The sequence below is a fragment of the Orcinus orca genome, chromosome 18 (genome assembly GCF_937001465.1).
Source record: "Orcinus orca chromosome 18, mOrcOrc1.1, whole genome shotgun sequence".
NCBI lineage: Eukaryota > Metazoa > Chordata > Mammalia > Artiodactyla > Delphinidae > Orcinus > Orcinus orca.
Genome location: NC_064576.1, coordinates 15,607,023 through 15,631,301, shown reverse-complemented (window position 1 = coordinate 15,631,301; position 24,279 = coordinate 15,607,023). Strand labels below are relative to the sequence as shown.

At 40.1% G+C, this 24,279-nt stretch overlaps 1 protein-coding gene and 1 non-coding gene across 2 annotated transcripts in view; one reads left to right on the top strand and one right to left on the bottom strand.

Moving 5' to 3' along the window:
• The window catches only part of GPC6 (glypican 6), a 1,088,996-nt gene that overhangs the window by 676,398 nt on the left and 388,319 nt on the right, over positions 1 to 24,279 (top strand). The window lies entirely within an intron of this gene.
• On the bottom strand, positions 21,289 to 21,430 carry LOC117202808 (small nucleolar RNA SNORA71). The gene has a single exon (XR_004485284.1). It is a non-coding gene; the product is annotated as a small nucleolar RNA SNORA71 (small nucleolar RNA).

Here is a 24,279-nt window from a genome sequence, read left to right as displayed (position 1 = left end):
ACAGAGCTAGTAAGTGTCAGAACTGGGGTTTCTACGCAGACAGTCCAGCTCCTTCTCTGCCTCTAAAAGCCTTGTGAGTTACAGATTTGGGTTTTTTTTTTTTTTACCTTGCTTATCTTATCTAGCCTCCCACAGGAATGAACTGCAAGTGACCTCCCACACCTTTAAGCGTGTTCCTCTAGAGACATCAGATACTGTCTGGGGGATAGTGAAAGGGTAGGAAAAGTAAATCACTGATCTCTCCACTTTCAGCATGATCCCCTCCCTGCTGGTATTTCCTCAAACTATGGAAGGTGAGCTATTCTCTTAGAGGGTCTTATGACTCTTATTTTATCAGAGAAAAAGGATTTTAAGATGGTGCATAATCATAGATGAAATACACACACACACACACACACACACACACACAAAATTGCACATTGGCCCTTGGAGGACTTGAGCAAGTTCGTCTGAGACAAGTTTAACTCACTGATCGGTATCATTCTCTTGCATCGCAGCCACAACACATCCCAGGCAGGTGTCTGAGTAGTCAGCAACATGTTTTGTAATTGTAAGTCACCTCCGTACTCCCCCAAATACACTCTGATTGATGGCAGCCAGGGTCATTCTATGACTTGGTCCTCTACACAAATGTTCATGGGATGGAAGAAGCATGGCAGAAGGGAGTAACTGGAAGATAGGGGTAAGAGGCAGGGGGGCTGTTAAAAAAATAGGAGTCAGGACACCTTGGTCCATGAGGCTCTTGTCTTCCATAACTCCTAGAGGGAGCACCTCTAAACGTCCAGAAGCACTGGCGCACTTCATAGATTGGAGCGCAAGTTTTTTCCTACCTCATGTGATTTTCTTCAGTGACCTTAGATTCTCAGTCTCTGTGATGCTGACACCATCACTGTACTAATGTGAATTACACGATATCATGCAGAACAACCAGTTCACCGATGGAATGTTTTATCTTGCCAATGGATTGGTTGTTTTGGCATCCTGTTGGGAGTCACTAGGTGCCATTTAAAACGTACCACTTGAATCTGAATTTTAAGAGGAAATCTTAAAATCTAAACTGAAAAATTTTATGTAGTATCTTTGGTCTAAGCTGGCTGGCCAAGCAATTAAAAAACCTTTAATACAGTACTGCTAGTGGAATAACTCATCTCTAAATTTAATTCACCATAGCTTTAACCTTTAGCCAGGTGTTTAGAAAATAAGTAGTGAGAAGAGGTGATAAAGACAAAATTTGACTTTACATGAAAAATTTAGATTTCCACCTCTCTCTTTTTATATGCAAGTAAAAGCATTCAGTTGAATCTTTCAAAGTTGGAATATATTTCCAAAAGAAAAAAACATTCATTATTTACTAAGTTATGTTGCTGATGTAACAAAGAAACAATCAATAGCTTTTGGAATGCATAGCCCATCACAGTTCTTTGGAGTGATGAAGAGAAATATTAACATGCTTTGATTTTGCCAACACGTACCAGACATTGTCTGCCATTAGCGTAGTGAGCAGTTCAAAGGTAGAGGAGATGATTGATGAACATCTCCTTCAACTTCACAAAAGACTTGAAGGTTTAGTTTGATTGCAGTACAACTAACTTCATATGTTCTGAGCTGTTTTAAGTTGAAATTTTACCTTCTTGAAACAATGCGTTTAAATAACAGAGGTTTTAGACAATTGTCCACATGTTTATTTGTTCCATGAGCAATTTCTACTAAAATACTTAAGCCGAGCTAGTGTACTTCACTTGAGGGTGGAATCTCTCATTAGATCACCTAGCTTGAAACTACTATTCACAGCAGCTGGAGTTGGCCATTGTTTATTGAGACCCTGTTGTACACTATTCACCAAGCACGTGACATAAATTACTTCTAGTCTTCAAAACAGCCCATCTGGGTCGACATTATTATCTTCATTTTACAAATGAAGACAAGGTTTCAGAGAAGTTAAGATAAAATGGCTGGTTTGAACCCTATTGCTTTCTTGATAAAATGGAGTCCATTACTATAAGTTTGTAAACACATGGTTATAAATTTTATTTCACCAAGGATAATAGTCTGAGAATCAAGCTTCAGTTAGGTTCAATTAGGTATATGGCATATTTCATCTTAAATAAGTAATAGCATTTTTTTAACCTCTAAGCGTCTGATACGGTTTTCTTGTCCAAACTAATTCTTTACAAGTGTGATCTAGTAAAAGGATGAAAAGGATGAAATTTGCCCCAGGTCACAAAATTCACTAACAGTGCTTGGCAAAAAGGAATTTTTTTCTCTCTCACTTGGATTCTTTCCTTCTTACTCTGTATCCCCAGTGCTTACCCCAGGGCTTCCTACCTCCTAGATGATTCATAAATATTTGCTGAAAGACTGAATGCATCAATGAATAAGTACATGAAGGAATGAACACATAAATCAACACATTACCTACGTGTGCATTTGCTGTTCTTAAAGGTCTCTTATTTGGTGACATGGATTCACATGCCCTTAGAAATTTGAATCCAGATGATGAAAACCTGGAATAACTAGTTAGTCTATTATACAGATGCTGTTTCTGTCACCCCAAGAAGTACTATAAAGTGGTTTCAATGTATTATAAATTAAGCATGATCTCTTCCTTGCTCTTTGGACAGAAAGTGACTAGGAAATGAAAGTCTATGGACACATACAGTGGTGTTTGTTAAACCTTTGTTGGATTAAATGGAACATTGCACAGCAGTGGCAATAGGTAATTTTTTTTTTTTTTTTTTTTTTGCGGTACGCGGGCCTCTCACTGTTGTGGCCTCTCCCGTTGCGGAGCACAGGCTCCGGACGCGCAGGCTCAGCGGCCTAGCCGCTCTGCAGCATGTGGGATCTTCCCAGACCGGGGCACGAACCTGTGTCCCCTGCATCGGCAGGCGGACTCTCAACCATGGCGCCACCCGGGAAGCCCACAGTAGGTAATTTTAATTAAACTCCCAAGTACCCTGTGACAGTTGTTCTCATTAGTTTATCTCATCATTAATTAAGATTTCTTGAAGTAAAATCCATCAAAACGAGTTCCTAATGTCTCCTGTCTGGAATTTAATGGCATCACGCACATTACTTTTTCCTATTAAGTATACCTATCTCCCAAATTTTGCATCATTATTTTGTTTTTGTAGATTCTTTCCTTTCTGCTTTGATATTAATTTTACAATTGAGTAATTGCCTCTTTTTATTAGAGATTTGCCCCCAGTGCTCTAGATTTTTCAAGATCGCTCTGAGCATTATTAAGTAAAATCATGAGTCACAGAGAAAAGTGTTTTAAAAGTGTTTTAGTGGTTCTGGTGACGTTATGTATTCTTTCTGCAGTGACCTCACCTATTCTAGCTTCTGAGTAAAAGCTGCAAATAAATGCTTTTATCTGCTTGTGATTCTTAGATAAAATAGAAGTTTTCAATGGTTTAGTCTCCGTTGGGAAAATTTTGTAAATATCTTCCACATTTTCAAATGTCAGCTGTTCCCAAGAGGATGCTTAAATAAACATCATCTATAGTCTTAGCAGATGTTATCAATGCATACCACTTTAGCTGCAGTTTTCCAATATCTGTGCTGTTAATAACAGTTCAGAGAAGATTTGAAGTGCTTTTGATTTGAATCAATGGTCATTTGAAAACTAGCTGTGTTAAATGATATATGTTTATCTTTGGATCATCTCCCTTAAACAGATGGTATCTTTGGAATTGTTGTGACACTTCATTGTTTCTGGTGGTTGATGACTCGTAGGAAAATCCCAGTGTACACAATACATGAAAATAAGATTGTCTGGTGTTCTTTGCTACAGCTAATTGTTAAACGGAATTTCAACAGATGTGACAATTTTACCAAGATGTCAAAATAAGAGCAACCCACTGACAAATCAAATCTGTCTCATGTTCGGCCCTTTGGTATCACTTGGGTTTGTTTCCAGTATCAGGAGACTTTGTATTAATGTCATCCCTGATAACTTGATCATTTCAGATGGCACATTGTCAATTTTTTGTCCTTCTGGATGGCTCACTTGGCAGTCACATGCAACACTTCCAGGTTTGTCCTCCCCTCTACCTCCCCCACCCACAAAATTACCAGAGGAACAGTGTCTCATCTTTTTTAGACTTGTTCGGAAATAAAATGAGATCATCCCCCAGGAACTTTTGGAGGTCATGGGGAAAGATGTTCCATTATGGAGGAACTCACAGTGTGCTAAGGAATTTCGAGTTTAGCTGTGAATCTGCTAGACTGATATAACCTTGCATAGTAACTCCCATAACGATTCAGAGTCACTGTATCCTTGACCAACATGGCAGGACCAGCTCTGAGGAAATGAGGTCAGCACACAGTGGTATCGTGCGTTATTTTGTGTGTCATAAAAGTGGCCCATTATCATCAATGGCAACTGGACAGGCAATAATGTTAAAATACCAGGTTCTCATTACAGTGTGCTGACATGGCAGAATACTCAGACCCACTCTGGATAGCCCAGCACAAAAGCCTTTTATGATGTGTCATCCTCCCCAGGGGCTAATCAGAAACAGAGATAAAAGAGAGGAGGTGATAACGATTGTGCAAAGTAAGTCCTATTCTAAAGGGGTAATGAGACTCAGGTGCCATTTCGTTTTTTACAGAGAAACAACTGGTGTGGTGTATGGTAAAAATTCTTAGCTGCATTTTCTCTGGATAGCATATTTTTATCTCTGATCAGACTCCCAGAAATACCCATGGGACAAAGATGTAACTAACTAAAAAGAATACAATGAAAAGTCTATTGTTTCTTCTGTTTATGGAGTGACCGGTGTTATGTTGTACTTGTGCTGCACTGTTCAGCTATGAGAAAGGAAAACGTAGCCTGTTTTCTGTTCTGTTTAGGTTCAAGTAGTTCTCATTCTTTTCCATAGGCTTCTACATGGGAATAGAATATATTACAGCATGTGATAGAGTTCAGAAAATACCTCACACTCAAAACCCTTATCAAGAGAAGCAAGTTATAGTACTGTTTTTACCATATAGGAAAAAAAAAGAGAGAGAGACCACTTAGGATTTTCATTTACATGCTTAATAAGTATCACCTTAATTATTAAGTATTTGGGAAATACTTAAGTATAAGTATTTGGAAAACACTGTAGGTTTAATGTTTTTTTGAGCAAAGGAAGTTTGGTAGATTAAAAATGACCACAAATAATTTGTAGTGCCTCCTGGCAGGAGGAGTGGTCTGTTTCTCTACCCCCTGTATCTGGGCTGACCCTGTATCTTGCTTTGGCTGTGGAGTGGGGTGGGTGTGGGGTGATTCTGTGAGACCTCTCAGCTGGAGCCTCATGAGGCCTGGGAGCTTCCTCTCTCAGCCTCTGGGAGTGCTGTTACCAGGAGGTGAATGGAGCTGGCCTGCCAGAGAGGCGAGCGGAGAAGAACCCAGGTGCCCTGGCTGCCAGCCTTCAATGTCAGATGTGTGTGCAAAGCCTGCTAGGCCTTCCAGCCCCAGTTAAGCCACCAGATGACTGTGGCTTCATTCATGATTTCAAATGAGGCCAGCCAAAAAACCAACCAGCTGAGGCCAACCAAAATCACTGATTCCCAGAATCACAATCAAATAAAGGATGGTTGTATGACGCCGCTAGGTTTTGTGGCAATAGGTTATGTAGGAAAAGATGACTAGTACTGGAAAAGTAGGGTGAGAAGTCACACCTGGCCTGGCCAGCCCTCTCCCCATGGCCCAGCACACTCATCAGCTCCATCTCTCCTGCTGTGATCACAGGCCAGTTGTAAAAGGAGCAGCACCATGGTCCTCTGACATGAACTTTGTGCCTTTACGTCTCCTAGGAAAAATTATTTCACTAAGGTCTTTGACTGAGTTAAATTACAAGGTGAGAAACCCTTCCTGGGGCACCTTTTCTTGTCTGGCCCACCTTAATGCCAAATGATTGATTCTGGTGGCCTTCTTAGTGTTACAAGCTGCAGGCAAATCTGCTTAACTGATAACTCAAATAAATTTGATGATATAATAGGAATCAGAATGTAACTATAGTACAGCTAGACAGCAATGGGATGACCATTGAGGACTTGGAGGGTCCCCAATTCCTGTACTTGCCTGAAATAGGAAAAAAGAGTGACACAAGGTCTATGAGAACTAAGGTAAATTTCTTCTCTTCTAGTAGATTTTTTACTTCGCGTGAGCTACCAGATCCCTACTTTTGGGCACACCTTTGATAGACAGCTCACTTATGTACTTTAATCTCCTGTGCATCCTTTGCTCTGTTTATTTGCTGGTCCAAGAAAGTGTAAGCAGCCTTAGCTGAGCCCAAGTTACGAGCTTGCACTAATCTTGGTGGCCTGGCCTAGCACAGCTACTAAGTGCTTTAAGAGCAAAGGAGCGTTTACTATCAATTTTGTTGGTTTGCTTTTCTTTCTTTTTTTTTTTCTTACTTAGGACTGAAAGTGATGTCATGGGTTTAAGCAGTTTCTCCCTAACCAGTGTTTTGGACTTGAATAATAAGGCAGAAGGAAGAGTGAGAAAGGGAAGCTTGATGGAAAATCTCCAAATACAGAAAGGAGTGACGTGACTTTGCCACTTTTCACTCCATTTCATTTCCATAAGTGATGATGGAGTGACTGCATGTGACACTCATTCTGCTGGTGCCGAGGGGACTGAGATGAGAAAAGTGAGACACCTGTAGTCAGAAGGTTGGCATCCATTGGTGACGGCCAACTGTGCAAATGAGTAATTGTAATTCAGTGCTACATGTACTATGATAAAAGTACATGTCTCGATGTACAGAAGTAGTAGTTTCGATTATGAACAGACGGGAGAAGTGAATAGGAGAGGTCTCTGAAAGCTGTACTGTGTTTCCCAATACCACGTACACTTCTGTGCCGGAAATGGTTTGTGTTCCATACATATGTGCTCATGTTTGCTTAAGAAGACTGAAGATGCTGTGTGTCCCCTTATAGTTCCCAGGTTTAAGCACACAGTAGAAGTTCAGTAAGTATGTGTGATTCCTGATGCAACACATGTTACTGCTCTCTTCCACCTGACCTCGAGTTACGAACTGTGAAAGATCTTTCTGCTGTTCATTCTACACAGTACCTATCACTGCATAGACCTATGAAGGCTTCTATCTGATAATAACCAAGTGACCTAAGACAAATATTTAAGGAACGGATTAGAGAAATTTGTCATTGCATTAAATCAAATCATTTTTAGATAAATAATGAACATTCTAAGGTGCATTCTAAATGCCTTACTCTCTTTACTAATCAGGATTCATTGCAAGCTCCCAAGACGTCGATATAACATCGTGGTCCCCTAAATCCCTTGAACGCTAGACACACTGTAACCCTTCAACAACTGTTGACAAATTTACTGAATTAGTTTTTAGAATCTAATAAGTAATCCCCTGGCCAATGACTCAGTAAAATTAACTGTCATTTCTTAAGCTCTTTCTAGAAATGCTTATGAATGTATGGTAAAAATAAGTGTTAGAGGTTCTCATTTTAAGGTACAATTTGTAACTGAACTTATTATTTTAATTCCTTTCAATTCAGATCTTCCAAAAGAACTCAAGTATAAGGCGTAGGTTTGATCTGGCGCCCTTAGCAAAGTGACCATTAAAATAGAGGAAGTGAGGGGCTTCCCTGGTGGCGCAGTGGTTGAGAGTCTGCCTGCCGACGCAGGGGACACGGGTTCGTGCCCCAGTCCGGGAAGATCCCACATGCCGCGGAGCGGCTGGGCCCGTGAGCCATGGCCTCTGAGCCTGCGCGTCCGGAGCCTGTGCTCCGCAGCGGGAGAGGCCACAGCAGTGAGAGGCCCGCGTACCGCAAAAAAAAAAAAAAAAAAAAATAGAGGAAGTGAAAGAATGCCCATTTGCTGTGGGGCAGAGTGGGCTTTGGAAGTGAAGAGCAAGAAAACAGAAAATACTGAGAAAAGTAAGAGCGCGATACATTTAATTTTTTTATCTTAAAGAAGAAAATTAATTATGAAGATCAAAGGTCTCTTAAATCTTTAAATTTCTATAGCCTTATCCAAAGGCAGTTTTACAATTCTATATAATTATAATTTAATTCTGTGACAAGGAGCTGGCTAACAAAATTAGTTTAAAAAATAGTGATTAATACAGTATTTACAAGGCTATTCACTTGCATTTTACTAGCTTTTTCTTTAACTGAATGTGTTCCTTAACGTAAAACAATTTTCAGGAAGTACTATCTTATTTGTAGCAAAACCTTTTCTGAAAAAGCACATGGTTAGTTACAAACGACCTGAAATCAAAGACTTAGAGGAAAGTCACATTTAATCCAATTAAAATGGCCATACACTTTCATATCCTTTTTAAACAAAATTTCAAATTAGAAACCTTTATAGGTTTTCTTGGACTGGCTTTAGAATACATAAAAGTGATCTCATCATATCCTATTCTAATGAATAGGGATTATGGAAATTTCCATAGAAATTCATTTAATATTAAATATATAGTTATAGATACATGGATATATTAATACATATTTATAATATACATATTTATGGACATGAACAATTAGAGTTTAGTGTGTGCAGTACTCTCATGAATTAGTATTTAACTATTTGGAATGATCTAGTAACTAAAAGGCTTGAGAAATTTTTGATACCTGACATTGGTATTTGATTTAATTTCCCCTGTTCCTCAGTATTTCCAGATCCTACAAGGATCTGGGCATCGTCTGTCAACAATGGCTTCTTACTAAGCAAGGTTTGTACCTTTGTGCTGTCTTGACATTAGATATTCAGAAGATCCTCAGGAGCATGAAAAATAATCTGGCAGCAGCTGAAGAGATAAGAAAAATACGCTGTACCTTGTAGTCATCTGACAAGTGACTTTCTATTGATACTTTTCCCAGTTTTATGGCTGCCAGGTGGTTTGGGTGAGGTTAATATTAACTGTAGTTTGGTACTGATTGTATTGGTTCCATCAGCAAAGCCCATCTGCTTGGTTCATATATGGACACATGACTCAGTTCAGACCAAGGAGAAATGAAGAGATAGGTGATGGGGACTTTAGAAGAAGGGTCTCCTTTGCCCTACTGTGACAGCTACTAGAAGAAACCCTCACTCCCTCTGGATGTAGAAAAGGAAACCCAGGGTCCTGACTGTGCAGCATGTAGCATGTAGTAACCTTAGGATGAAGTGTAGCCTAAGGAGACATAAAAGGCATCCATTTCCTCGATGGTATCACTGAGCTGGAAACCCAGCCAAACATGAAGCTGTCCTCACCTCTGCACCTCCTGGTATTCTCTCCCTCTTACTTCTCTTTTTAAAGCTGTCCCTGCACCATCCTGTCACTCTTTTCTCTGTTTTGCCATTGAAGGTCCTCTAGTTGTTACAGTGAACATATTAATACTTTTAAGCAATCAGCAAACAAAGGACAGTCACATTCAGGATTTCATCTGACTCTCACTGAGTATGATTATTATCCCCATTCTACAGGGGAAGAAAGTGAGAGAGAGAAAATTAAGGGACTTATCTAAGATCCATATGGTGAATTGAACTGCACTTTGCAAGATATTTTGAAAAAAATAGAGATCTTAAGGGACCTCTTTTTATGTTTTACTTTTTTAATCAGAACATTTTTATTGAGATATAAGTGACATATAACATTGTGTAAGTTTGTGTACACGTGTTGATTTGACACATTTATATATTGCAGTACAATTACTGCCGCAGTGTTAGCATCTCCATCGTGTCCTGTAGTTATCATTTCTTTTTTTGTGGTGAGAACATTTAAGATCTAGTTTCTTAGCAACTTTAAAATATAAATGCAGTATGGAATTCAGCCATGAGAAAGAAGAAAATCCTGCATTTTCTACAACAGGGATGGACCCTGAAGGCATTATGCTAGGTGAGATAAGTCAGGCAGAGAAAGACAAATACTGTATGATATCACTTATATGTGGAATTGAAGCATCCTCTTTCTAATCGTTCTCTTATTGGTCATACCTCCACAGAGAGTATACCTAAGCTAAGTCTCCAGGAATGGCACCAAACCAGTGCTTGTTCTAAAGGGCTCTTTTGTAGCCTACTGTAGCCCCCAACCCATGTGCCACGCACAAAAGTCCTGGTACCATAAATCAGCTCTGCTTAAGGAATGAGTATTCACAGACACAGCAAAACCTGAGAAACAAAAACTGAGAGATGAGATGTTATCTCACTGGAAAGGTTTAAAAGAAGGCAGCTCTATGGGGAGCAAAACTCAAGAGTTCATCAAATGCAAAAAGTGCTTAACCTGTTCTTTCTGAGATGGCCAACCTCATCTGGAACGTAATTATGCTTATGGTAGGCTGACACCTCCTTTTTAGCAGGATATTCTTCCCAGCTCTGCTAGGACACCCTTCCATACCCACTGTTGCTGCTGCTGGAAATCTAAAATTAAATGAGTAATGAGGCACCCAGTGATAGGACACTGCGTTCTATCAAGGAACCTCCAGTCACTCACACTTCACACCTCATTAATTAGGTGCTAATTGCGGGAGCTACTTGAAAGTAGTTTTTGCCTTACCCTGTGACCTAACAACCTGATCTTGGTAAGAAGCTCCCGTCAACATCAAAGCCTCAGAGAAATAGGTCTAATATTTGCAATGTTGAGGTTACAGATATTAGCCTCAAAGGAAAGATGTGCAAAAGCCTAAGTTTTCCTAGCTGGGCTAATGTCCTCATTATATATTCAACCTGCTTTCAAAGGGACAAAATACAGCACGGCACAATTATCTTTCCTACAAGGACTTGTATTTTGATAGTTGCCTGTTAATCAGTTATTCAGAGTAAGGGTCATGTAATTTCAAAAAATGAAAAGGACGTTACTGAAAAGCAAATTAGATTTCTCCTAAGACAACAAATTTTAAAATATTTTTATGGGACTTCCCTGGTGGCACAGTGGTTGAGAATCCGCCTGCCAGTGCAGGGGACACAGGTTCAACCCCTGGTCAAGGAAGATCCCACATGCCTCACAGCAACTAAGCCCGTGTGCCACAGCTACTGAGCCTGTGTGTCACAACTACTGAGCCTGCGTGCCACAACTACTGAGCCTGTGTGTCACAACTACTGAAGCCCACATGCCTAGAGCCCGTGCACCGTAACGAAGAGTAGCCCCTGCTCACCACACCTAGAGAAAAGCCTGTGCACAGCAACAAAGACCCAGTGCAGCCCCAAAAAAAGAAAGAAAGAAAGAAAGGAAATATCTTTGCAATTACAATACAGTATTCTACACTGAGGATCGGTTTCATGAGGGTATTCAACTTTAATAAATCAACAGTTTCTGCCTGATTTAGTTCAAAACAAATTAGTTCACTTCCTTAAAGTTGAGTCGCTAACTCTTCTACTTTGCATGATGAAGACATGGCTAAACATATTCACAAAAATTTTCTAAAAGAATTCACCTTTGAATAAGTAATTTATTAACAAAATCACTAGAGAATAAGAGACTTGAAAGAAACTAAAATATGAGATGTAGACTTTGGAAGTTTCTTTTACTGAGCTAAAATATTTTATATTCTAAGGAAAACCACAGTCTAAACTCAGATAAATTACCAAAAAAACTTGTGAAATATAACTTGTTTGAAATATAGGGATTATCGGTAAGTAATCCCTTGTTACATTATGTACCAAATTATTGAATGCCACTAAAAGAGTTCATGAGTCATATTTAAAACTTTGCGCTTGGAGCAAAAGGAAGCTCTCCTACGCTACTGATAAAAATCACTTGAAAACACATCTATTGACCAAAAATCAATGTGACCCTCCTGGATTGTCTTTTATCTTAAGGAGAGTGTAGTTTAAGACAGATGATGGTTGCAACCCAGAAATACCGAAGATATGCAGCTTAGAGTGGCTTTTGTCTTTCCCTAGGGAAGCTTAGACTAGGGCCTTATGGGACTTTAGTGACAGGCTGGAAGCAAGAGGGCCAGGGTGGAAAATACCCACTAAACTATGGGATTCCTCCCTCTCCTTACCTCAGTGAAGGATCACCAGCCCCAATGACTGTGTCCCAATGTCCTTCATCTTTGATTTTGATAGCTAAGATGCCACGATACAGTAACCCTCATGCTGGGCAGCAGGAATATTTAGCATCAGGGCAGTGACAGCGTTGGGAATGGGAAGCTCAGACCGGTTGGATGGCTCTGATGAGGACAGACCCATCTCATAAGGCAGAGAAGGCTGACAAAATCAGACAGGGTGTTTGGGCCCCAGCCTGGACTGAAGAACTGGTGTCCCGGCCTACAGATGAAGCCACAAAGGCCAGGCCCAGTCATACTAATTAGGCAAATGGAGCCTCGCAGGCAGCAAAATGGTAAACCTTCCCCAAGCACACTTCACCCTGAATTGGCAAGATTTATTGCCACCCGCTGTCTAATGACTGAGGTGCTTGCTAGGACTGGTTTATTGGCTTAGGGCAGAGCTGGCAGATCGAAGGTCTTCAGTGACATCCACTGAGCAAGCCTAAAAAAAAAAAAAAAAGAATAGGGATTGATAGCCTCTGCGTATATGGATTTTTAATTTGGGATTATTTAGTTTCTTCAGGGAGCCTGTGAAAGTCCCTAGAGATCTTTATAAATAGAAAGGATACTCGGTCAGAAATCAGGGAGAGGAAATCAGTCATCTCTGGAGATGTTTTGCATCCTATGTGGTGCTTTCAAGTTTTCCCTGTATGGCATTTTCCATCACTTTACTTTGGGATGCGTAAACCTTCATGAGGTCATGTCCCTAAGAGCATAAATCCCAGAGTAGAGACTTCCTGTTTGTTCTCTCCCCTTCTTTTTGAAGCTACTGAAGACCCCTGTTAAAAAATAAATATAAATTTTAAAAGGTTGTGTCCCGCAATTATGTGACTGCCTATTTTTTCCTTCCAAATTAGAGAATGCTATTGGAAAACTTCTGAAAAGCCAAAAAATAGATAATAGGCCCCTTGCCCCAATGAGATGCAAATTCCAGGTGCTCGCCTGGGCTGGTTCACTAGCTAAATGACTCTTTCATAGAAGCCTTGCAAATTTTTATCTCAGCAAAATGAAAGATTTCTGTAGGTCATAAAAGATGTCTCTCTTTCTCTGATGGTCACAACTCATTAGTGTTAAATCCGCAATTGTCGAGATTCTACTGAACTAATTCAATTAAGATATTTGGTCTGCAATTGGGATAAACTCTTTTCCAAGGGACAACAGGATTAGAACTTTAGTTGGAATAATCAGGTGCCTCTTGATGTAGTCAACTGAGCCCAAGAGAATAGCATGATTTTCCACTTACTTACGATTTTCTATAGAAACGAGAATGTGTTTTTATTCTGTTTTGTTCTGCAGTGAAATGGCAAAGCATAGCCATTTCAGAATAAGATGTTTAAAATAACATATACTTAAAGTTTTAAGAAAATGGTAACATCTGTAAAGATTTGGGTGCTTTTCTCGTTAATATTTACCTTGTTTCAGTTATTTTAAGTCAAAGTTTCTTCATGTGGGATGTACAAGGTCAACTTCAGAGAGATCGTTGACTCTCCCACGCAAAGTTTGTGTGTGTGTGTGTGTGTGTGTGTGTGTGTGTGTGTGTGTTACTGAGGAGGAGGTTGTGAGGTTTTCACCAGGTTCTAAAAGGGATGCATGATCCAAAAAAGGTAAAGAACTCAGATTTTAAATGAAGCCTACGGTCCTCTCTGCCTTTCTTCACAGTAGTCTCAGGCATGAGTAGGGTAGTTCTTCCAACTTGCTTGGAATCCTTTCATGTGTCTGGGTCAGATACACCACCTGGCTTCAGAGCATCGTGGCTTCAGAGTAGCTTTTCCTCTAACTGCTTAAACATGATCTTCTCCTTTGGTTCCATAGCAGCTCCTAGTTTCCCAAGAGAAGTTTAACTTTCCCAAGGGTCTCCTTTTGACAGCCCCTCCTACGCCAATTTCCCGATTTCCTCATCGACAAAAGTCACACAGCAGCCTGATGCCTTGGGAATTTGTGATTCCCCAGTTGTTTGTTCCATTAACATTTATGCTAAGGTCTTTCTGTGATTAAAAAGTAATACCCATTTATTACCTGCTACCAAAAAACCCGGAATGGAGAGAAAAGGTCATAACAGTATAGTAACCATTACCCATTAAGCAGAAACAATGACTTTTAAGCTTTTTAAAAAATATTTTCTTTCATATAGCTATAATATTATGTACACTTTGATAATGCATTATTATATATGGTTACACATATTTAAGCAAAAAATGTAGATTACACTCTATGTATCAAAGCAATACCTGTTTTAAACAGAATATAAAATAGCTAGGTGGCACAGTAAAGGGGTGTCATTCTTGGTATGAAGTTGGACTGTTTTTTATTTAAAAAGATAATCACCCTCCTGCCGTTAACATGATGTTTGATGTTTGATTCTTGAATATGGGTGCATCTCGATTCGGTGATATACACCTTTCTTTCCAAAGGAGATCTCTGTCTGACTAGGGTGCATTCAGAGTTTTCTCTTGAATCCATTTACTTATAATTTTGCCATATCCTATTCCGAGTAGGAACTGATTTATTATTAGCCATTTGCTATATTCTAAGCAATCCACATGCATTTTTCTCCTTTAGTATCTACCAAGATCCTGTGCTGTAGGCACTGCTTTTATCCTCATTTTAGATAAAGAAACTAAGGCTTAGAGAAGCTAAATAACTTATCCAGGGTCTTAAGGCCAGGAAGTGGCAAAGTCGGGTAAGCCCAGCTCGCTCTAAGCTGGAAGCCTGTATGCTAATCTGCTTTGCTAGTGGTTTTCAAAGTATGGTCCCCAGACCAGCAGCATCAGCATCAACTGGGACTTGGTTAGAAATGCAAATTCTGAAGCCCCATACTGAACCTATTGAATCAGAAATGCTGTGGGGTGGGACCCAGCAATCCGCACAAGCCTTCCAGGTGGTTAGCTGCATGCAAACCTCTGAGAACCGAGCTTTGCAATAGACTGCAACCAAATCTTCAAATGTAACTGATGCTATACATTTTTTAAAAATCTATGTTTTTTAAAAAAATCATGTTAGACTCGCCAAAGTATTAAGTTAGTGTTTTATTGCTTAAGCATTCAGAATTTTTCTTTGGGGATTCCTTGAGTGTTTTATGCATTAGTTCATAATAATTGAAACTTATAGACCAAGGCACCAGGGCTTTCGGTGGAAATGAAGGCCGGGGCATGGTGACTGAACACAGTTGGCACTGCCAAACCATCCTTACGTTGTTCATGAATGATGAGCTGGGTTAGGATTCAGCTGGACAGATGACTAAAAAAAAATAAAATGCTGTTATACAAGTCAGGCTTACTGATTGTGAATAAGAAAAATGAAAATGAGTTTTAAAACTGACATATTTTTCAAATTAAGTGGGTTCTTTATTGGAAACTACAGCAACCCCATAATCTTAGTTCTGTCGACCCAATGCGGTTTTCATACCCCAGGGTCTGCTATCTTGATCCCGGTTTTTATGGTTTGGTTTTATTTTTTTTTCTTTACTCTGATGTGGCTACTGATGAAGGAAAAACTCATACATTTAGAATCTCACTTACATATTTCTGAAGTCCAAGGCCTTTTGGTGGTAAATGTATTCGATTTTTAAGAACTTAGATGTGATCGAGTATAATTTAATATAGATATGGCCAGCCTTGGTGTCCCTGGGTAACTGAAATTCAATTTTTTTTAATTAGTATTTGAAAGGGAAGACCTCCTCTAGCCGTCATAATCACATTTTCACTGTATTTTTATTCCTTTCCAGATCTGACTGTCTTAAAATTTAATTACTGTTAGCAAGACCTTTATGAAAAGAATAGAAATATTCTCGTAATAGTGTTAGCATATTAAATGCAATTTGCAGGTGGCCCTCCTAGGATGCCAGCACTCTTCAGTAGAGCCAATGTAGCCACCTTTTTTCTGTCCTGACAGTCCACATGCATTCAACTCATAGATGTATCCTTTCCCTGACTCCTCTGATGCTATTAGAACTTTGTTATCCTAGTAGTAGAGTGTTCATTCGTTTGTGATAAGATTGTCAAATCTGATATGCATTTTAATGCTGTTTGTATGAATACTATTAAATGTGCTGATTATAGCCCTTCGAGGCCTTAATGCAGACTTGTGTTGGTTTGTTGTTCTGTTTCTTTTTAACCATGTTAATTGTTTACAATTCAAAATAGGAGCGTTTTGCAAAAGAAAAATCAAAGATTGCCCTATAAGAACGTAAAGAAAAAATAGACATGGTTGCAGAAAACCAAGGAAATAGTGACTCAAGAATTAAAACAAGTGGTTAAAAGTTGTAACTGACCAAGTGTTAAAAGAAATATGTAGAGGGATGTCAGACCTGGAAGTCTGAAGAAATGTGGGGGACAGCTTGTCTGGACCAATGAAGGCTCAGGGCAGTCCCCCCTGCTGCCCCTTGGGTACCATCTCACTTCCGATGAGAGCAGCTGAGTGTCATTGGGCTCTAGTACTCTCAGGCAACTCCTGGCACTTCTGACAGGACAAGGACGGACACCTGCAGCCTTTTACTCACCCCCAAGAGGTGATTTGTCAGCCTGTAGGCTCCTAGTTACTTGGAATTAACATATCCCTATTTCTGTGTTTGGTGTTTTTTTTGAATTTATTTATTTTTTTATTTTTGATGGTGTTGGGTCTTCGTTTTTGTGCGAGGGCTTTCTCTAGTTGCGGCGAGCGGGGGCCACTCTTCATTGCGGTGCGCGGGCCTCTCACTATCGCGGCCTCTCTTGTTGCGGAGCACAGGCTCCAGACGCGCAGGCTCAGTAGTTGTGGCTCACGGGCCTAGTTGCTCCGCGGCATGTGGGATCTTCCCAGACCAGGGCTCGAACCCGTGTCCCCTGCATTGGCAGACAGACTCTCAACCACTGCGCCACCAGGGAAGCCCCTGTGTTTGGTTTTAATTGAGATGTTTCTTCCCTAAGTCAGAAATAGCGTAAGAATCTAAACAAGATGTCTCTCGCATTTTGATTGTTTGTAATAGTATATCTTCTTTTTTCTTGTAACCAATACAGAGTGTTCTGTTGAATTATAATAAATTAGGGCTCCTAGCCTCCAACTGGTGACATATTAATTCTACTTTTAAAAAGCGACACCGAGAATGGATTTTAGCAGAGCTCGGTATATGGCGGTTGTGCACAGGGTTCCAATAGTTTGGGTTATTTAGCTTTCAGGTGCCTCTTAAAAGTGAGTCGGAGAAAACTTGATGTCTGCTTTTCAGAACTAGACCACATTTTCCTTCCATTATTTTTAATACGGGATAGTAAATAACTCAAAAGAGCCCAAGTTCATTGCCGTATTTTGCTTTCTGTCAGAGAAAAAGACAGAGAGACAGCTACATGGGCTTCATTGTAGGGTCAGTTAATGAATTTTCAATTCCCATTGCATTTATGCTTTATTATTTAAATTTATAGATGTTTGGGCTGTCATCCCAAGTGATGTGGTTTTTTGCAATTTGCCAAGATGAGAAATACCCATCTCTGACTCTATCAATCATCTATCTATATACCTACCTACCTGTCTTTCTACCTATATATCTTCATGTGTGCTTATTTCATTTATATGCATGATGTTCCTTTTGATTTGCAACAAAACTGGTTGGAGAGAACCTAAACCTGATGTTAGCACACTGGATGTTACTTTAAGGATATAAAACACAGTATCTTGATGTTAATAATTTGTGGCACAGAAGGGATGCGTGGAATTCATGGCTGGAAATGGCAACATTCATCCTACCTTCTGCCTCAGCCCGCCTCTCTCAGCATCCCTCGTAAGTACTGCTCCCTCGTAATAAGTACTGCCTACAGCGGTGTCTGTGACCTGCAGACATTCAGTCTCCTGGGAATGCAATGGAGCGGATGAAAAAGTCCAGAGCTGTTAAAAAGAAGCATTATAGTATATGAACCCTTAATTGTTTGTTTTCTCCCTGAGCAATTAGTGAAATAGAAGAAAGGCAAAGAATGGAGAGCTTTGGCAACTGCCCAAAGTATTTTATGTTAAAAAAAACAAAACAGTAGAGTTCCTAATCAGATGACCTTAACATTGGGAATTGTCCTGGGTTATCCTGGTGGACCCAATGTAATCACAAGGGTCCTTGAAAGTGGAAGAGGGAAGCTGAAGAGGAGGTTAGAAGATGCTATGTGAGAAAGATTTCATTGGAGATGCAGGAAGAGGCCAAGAACCAAGGACTGCAGGCTGCCTCTAAAAGCTGGAAAAGGTAGTGAAACAGATTCCTCACTAAACCCTTCAGAAAGGAGTGCAACCCTGCTGACTGACACCTTGATCTTAACCCCGTAAGACTCATGTTGGACTTCTGATCTCCAAAACTGTTAGATAATAAATTTGTGTTGTTTAACGCCACTAAAAAAAAAAATAGCCAAAGTTTTGTATATCGCAAAGAACGTCAGAACGTGCCCACTTTGAATAAGAAGAGGACATATTAAATGAATTTATTTTTCATTTTTAGCAGTTCTTAAGACAGAATTTTAAAACATGGTCTACAAGTATAACTGAAATAGGAATATATATGAACATATATACATATTTGTGTGTGGATATATATATTTATATACTCCCATATATATTCCACTTCTTTAATACTTAGTCAATCTCTATTCTTTCTTCAAGGTCAACTTAGGTCTCACCCTTTAGCGTAGGTTTTTTTGGTTATTCTAGTCTACAAGGTAAACTCCCTATACTCAACTGGTCTTTTTCTTATAACCTCAAATAGTTCATAATCTAGCCAAAGAAGGAGAAACTTCTTATCTACATCATTATTGAAAGCATAGCTAAAATCACTTTGTATTTTTATTTTCTAAATACTGCTGACTCCCTAACCATTCTATAAGTACTTTGAGTACATGCACTGATAATTCTTTTTATTTTGAATGCTAATGGTTAATATAGTGCCCTAAAAGTTGATAATGACATCATGATACTGAGAACTGGGAAAGATCTTTTTTGTGAGCCTTAAGATAGCTCTGATATGTTGATAAAGACACAATGATGTTAGTAGGAAGTGCCCAAAACGTACTTGGATTGAAACGACAGAAAAATGTATGGTGGTCCTAGGGCAGCGTTAGCTGAGAGACCTCTCTAGAGTTATGGAAATACCCTGTATCTGTACTCTCCAGTATAGTAGCTACTAGCCGTGTGGCTATTAATCACTTGCAGTGTGGCTAGTCACTGAAGAACTGACTTTCTATTTTAATTGACATAAATTTAAATTAAATGGCCACATGTGGCTAGTAGCTACTATATTGGACAGCATGACTACACTTTTAGTTTGATAGATCACTCTCCAAGTTCTGAGGGTAGGGGAGTAAAGGAATAGGGTCATTTTCATCTTACCTAACAGTCTTGTTCCTGAAGCAGTGAATTAATAACGGTAGAGCAGTGGTACCCAAAGAGTGTTCTGCAACTTAGACCAGTCAATGAACTGCTATTAACTAGTCCATGACAGATTAAGTACAGAAATTGAGAGTAAGCATTTAGAAACTTCTATAACCACTTGACATTGATGTAACATCCAAATGTGGAGTCAGGGGACTCATAGGGCATAGACCTCTCCAGGTTTTTTCAAGCCTGCACAGTGAGTGCCATCTGGTGTGAGCACAGGCAGGTGCAGTAGGACCATATATTATACTGGCCCATGAAAGATTAGGAGTTTCTAAAAAGCTATCCTGTCACAGAACAGCTACAAATAGTTTGAGAAGCCCAGGTGTAAGAAGCCCAGGAATCAGAGGCCAGCAGTCTAGTCTATTCACCATAAGCTGGCTAAATTATACTGACTCTCAGAAAAATAGGTCTTAAAAACAGAAGCACCCTTCGAAATTATAGACTCCAACCCTGGACAACTAACAAATGGAAAAACCAAGTTCTAGGAAGGATGTGACATACCTCACCACTTTTATCAGAGCTTGAAGAACTCCCTTCCTGGCTCTCAGGCAGACTGTTTCTCCACTATGCCAAATGGACTGGGGCCAAGAGACATCTGATTCCCTAGCACAGCAAATGGAAGCCTAAGAACATGACTACAACACATCCATAAAACCCACCTTGCAGACAGTGTGTGCCTGTACCAGCTGAGGTTCTCCTCCCCCCTTTAATGGGTTGTCACCAAAGGGAATTTTAAAAACCAAAGCTAATGAGGTATCCACAGGGATTGGTGCATATGAAAAAACAAATCAGTGGAACCAGCCCTTCTATTAAAGTTTTAGATTTTGAATAAACTATTGAATAATTTCTGTGTTTTCCTGAGCCATAAAAGGATGGTTTGACTTTTGATTCCCCCCACCCTTGATTTGTTCTTAGTCAGTGGAAAGATGGTAATGGGGTGCAGTGGTTTATGACCTCGTATAAGAAGCCCAGGAAGAATCCAGCTAAGCGGTATTCTTTATATTGGAAATAGCGCAGCTGTTTGAGCGAGTGTGTAATGGATAGTGTTGGTGCCACACTCGGATCCCCTGTAGAGGCTTCCAAGACCCACAGCCACACCTCTCTCCCAAAACTGCGCCCGTCACAGGAGCCGTCTGGCTTGAGAAGTTGCACTTGTTTCCCTTCCTCTCTCTCCAGGAGATGGGGGCAATCTGCCACCACCGATGGACTGACTGATAGGGAGTTTCCTGTCTCACGAAGTCTCTGTGTGTTTGGATGGGGAAATAGACAAAAAGGCTGTCCCTTTGCCTCAAGGCAGGATTTACCCTGTGGGGCAGCTCACTCTCCAGAGCTCTTTGTAGGATCAGGCTGAAAGCAGCCTCCAGCTGGAAGCATACCTGTGCTAGCTCCATCCCTTTCCTTACCCTGCCTCTCACTTCCTTACAGATTCCTCTTGAGCGTGTACCCCCAATATACCACTCCTACAAGCATCCCCGTCTCAGGCTGTGCTTCTAGGGAATTTGACCAACAACAGAGTGTAAACTAACTAAAACCTTTTAAATAGCTATTAATTTATTACCTCAAATATTTTGTGCTTTGGCTTGAATTCAGAATAATGTTTAATTGTCATGTTGTCAAAAAAAGGAGATATATGAACTTTCAGATCCTTTGGAAATATCTTGAAAAGTCTTCATCTCCTGCCTGATTTTGGACTCATCTTTTTTTTTTTTTTTCAGTGCTGAGGGGCGGGGCTGAGGATGTGGGATGAGGAAGGGGTGCGATGGGGAATCAGAGAAAACTTCCAGAGGGGAGCCCTCCACTGCCAGCCCGTGAACCGCTAAGGCAGGGTCCTGTTCGGGAAAAGGGGCACTCGGTGAGCACACAGTGCCAGGGACCAGGAAGCAACACAAATCAGTGGGAAGAAAGACATGTCCGAAAGCTCCAGAGTTTGCAAGGGACAGGAGTGAACCCTCCAGACACGGGGAAGGGCTTTCAGCAACTCCTCTCCCTGCACTATCAATGACCAGGGCACGGGCAGCCCACGATGGACTCATCATCTTTGATTCCTGATTTCAGAGCAAAACGTCTGCTCTATCACAGGGCAGGTAGCTATTCCTGAGCATGTGTTAATTGCTCTCTCTTATCTGATGAGACCCCTGGAAAAGTTTCTCAGAAAGAATATAACAACATAGCCCAAGTACATGACTGTTTTCTTATGCAAATAAAAAATACCCCATCTTTTAGAATCAATGAATATTTTTACTCTGTTATTTAGTGGGAGAATTAATCATCCAAAATTTGTCCTTGTAGGGGGAGTAGGAGAAGCGGGCTTTATTAATTTGTGATAAATAAAAATTTGTTTAAAATAAAAAACTTGGGAAACTTAAATTTTCCATTTTGTATTCAAATCATGTCAGTGGCAGAGGAAATGGAATTTATTAGGGAAAATGCTGTGACTATTTGCATAATTTTCTGGTGCTGAAACGTGAGAAAGATCTGGCTGCTTGTTACTCTAGCCCAGTTTAACTTTGCTTTCAGATGCTCATTCACCAACCTAAGCCTTTCTCTTTCCTCAATCTCTGTGGCACTCACATAAAATATGCACTTAAGCTCAGGTAAAAATAATGCATTCTTCCATTTTCCTCCAAATTATTTCACAGCCTCCTGTGTTTGTTCATAAATTAGTTGTCAGTCATCTCTTTTGGTAGCTGTTTCCATTAGAGATATTGTAACGGTGTGGAAGCCACTGAAATTCCAATTGCTGTCTTCAACAATACTTTATTTCTCTTTATTTTATCCATTCATGTGGCCCAGTTTCTTACTGATCATTCAAGAAACATCTGATAAATGACGTCTTCCTTTTCTTCTGTTTCCTCCTGCAATCATAATAGTATGGCAGAGGGACTTCCCTGGTGGTCCAGCGGATAGGACTCCGCGCTTCCAATGCAGGGGACACGGGTTTGATCCCTGGTCAGGGAACTAAGATCCCACATCCCACATGGGGCGTGGGCAAAAATAATAATAATAATAATAGTACAGCAGAATCCCTTTCAAATTTGCAGAACTCCCCCGCCCCCAAAGAGTTCTGTGGAATGACGTACTTTGGGTGAATACAACTAAACTAGAAATTTTCTGTGATCGTGAATGGAAGCAAATCATTGCTAATCATTGCTAACTTTCATCCATTACGAATAGGGGCCCATGATCTAGTACAGTTTAACCAGAGCGAGACTTTCCCATAAAACAATGAAATATACATTTTTGTGCACAATTAAATAAATATTTATTGTCAGCCAATGGGATTCAAAAATGCAATCCCTGTGTTCAAAGCGATCAAATTCTAAAGGAGAAGACAAACACAGAAACAAGCATCCCTAATACAAAGTGATTTAGTACCAGATGTTTGGACAAGAGTCTGGAAGCAGAGAGAGGTGGGGGAAAACTTGCCCATCTGCTGTTTGGGAGAGACTTAGGGAGAGGTCAGGGAAGAATTTTAGTTGCTATAGGTTGAAAATTTTAACTGAAAAGGTTAGTTGTAAAGGTATTAACACTAAATTATTTAATTCACTTATAGATCGTTACTTAGGTAGTTCTTTTTCCTCTAGGTCAAAAATCAAACTGTCCCTTTTGTGCTAAAAGCTTTCATTTCTCTCATAACTACTTTCCTTCCGCAGTCACCAACTTAGTAAGGATTAGGTGTGTCGTCTAGTGGCAGGAAATCCAAAATAAAAATGGCTTCTATAAGATGGAGCAGATTTTCCCAGCTGTTGGATTGTAAAATATACTGTTGATCAAACTCTGTAAAACTGGTTTGTGCTTCAGCAACACCTCCTCTGCCATATGGTGTTGACATGAGTTTATACAAAGACAGCCCTGCTGTTCCTATGGCCTGCCTGCAGCTCTCGTTCTCATAGATCTACTCAAAAGATTTTTGGATGGGCTATTTAGAATTTTTTATTCTTACATTTGGGAAATGCAGTTCCTTCTGAGAATAAAGAGATCTGTGTCAGTTCTAGGGGCTCCCCTTCTATGGTATGGATCTGGGAGGTGTACATCCTAATTTGGGTTGATATTCCAGCTATTTGTGTCATTGAAGAAGATGTGCCTTTGTCTGACTACCTTTGACCGAATTCATGAGAAAATAAATTTATATTTAATAGCCAATATTTCTATATTAGTTGATGGTCAGGAAATTAAGAGAATACTAGGAAGATCTTTCACACAGAAGAAAAATTTGTGCAAAACCTGAACACTGGGAACATACATGTTCATAGTAAATGCCAATTTGCCACTGCAAAAACCGGAACTCTACTTTGGGCAATACTGGGTGCAGCAAATGTAGATGTTTATCTCCTGATGGCCACATTGTGTTGAATGTATAATTGAGGCTAAGTGTTGAATGAATTAGCAACTGAATAATACCAGCTTTCAGATATGTGGGCAAATCACACACCTAGAACAAAATACTGTCTTATTAAATTCCTCCTTTAGTTAGTAGCAAAGGCATTTACAGCCCTTTAACGTTATAAAAGCATGTACAACTGTTAAGATGAGTCCTAAAAGAGACAGAGACAGAGAGAGACAGGAGACAGAGAGAATTATTCAAACCTCCAATAGTGGGCTTCCCTGGTGGCACAGTGGTTGAGAGTCCGCTCTGCCGATGCAGGGGACACGGGTTCGTGCCCTGGTCCGGGAGGATCCCACCTGCCGCGGAGCGGCTGGGCCCGTGAGCCATGGCCGCTGAGCCTGTGCGTCCGGAGCCGGTGCTCTGCAACGGGAGAGACCACAGCAGTGAGAGGCCCGCGTACCGCAAAAAAAACCTCCAATAGTGAACATTTCTGAGTGTCTGTGAATACTGTTCCTCGGTATGTGTGTGTGTGTGTGTATATATATATATATATTTGTCACAAGATTTACTTA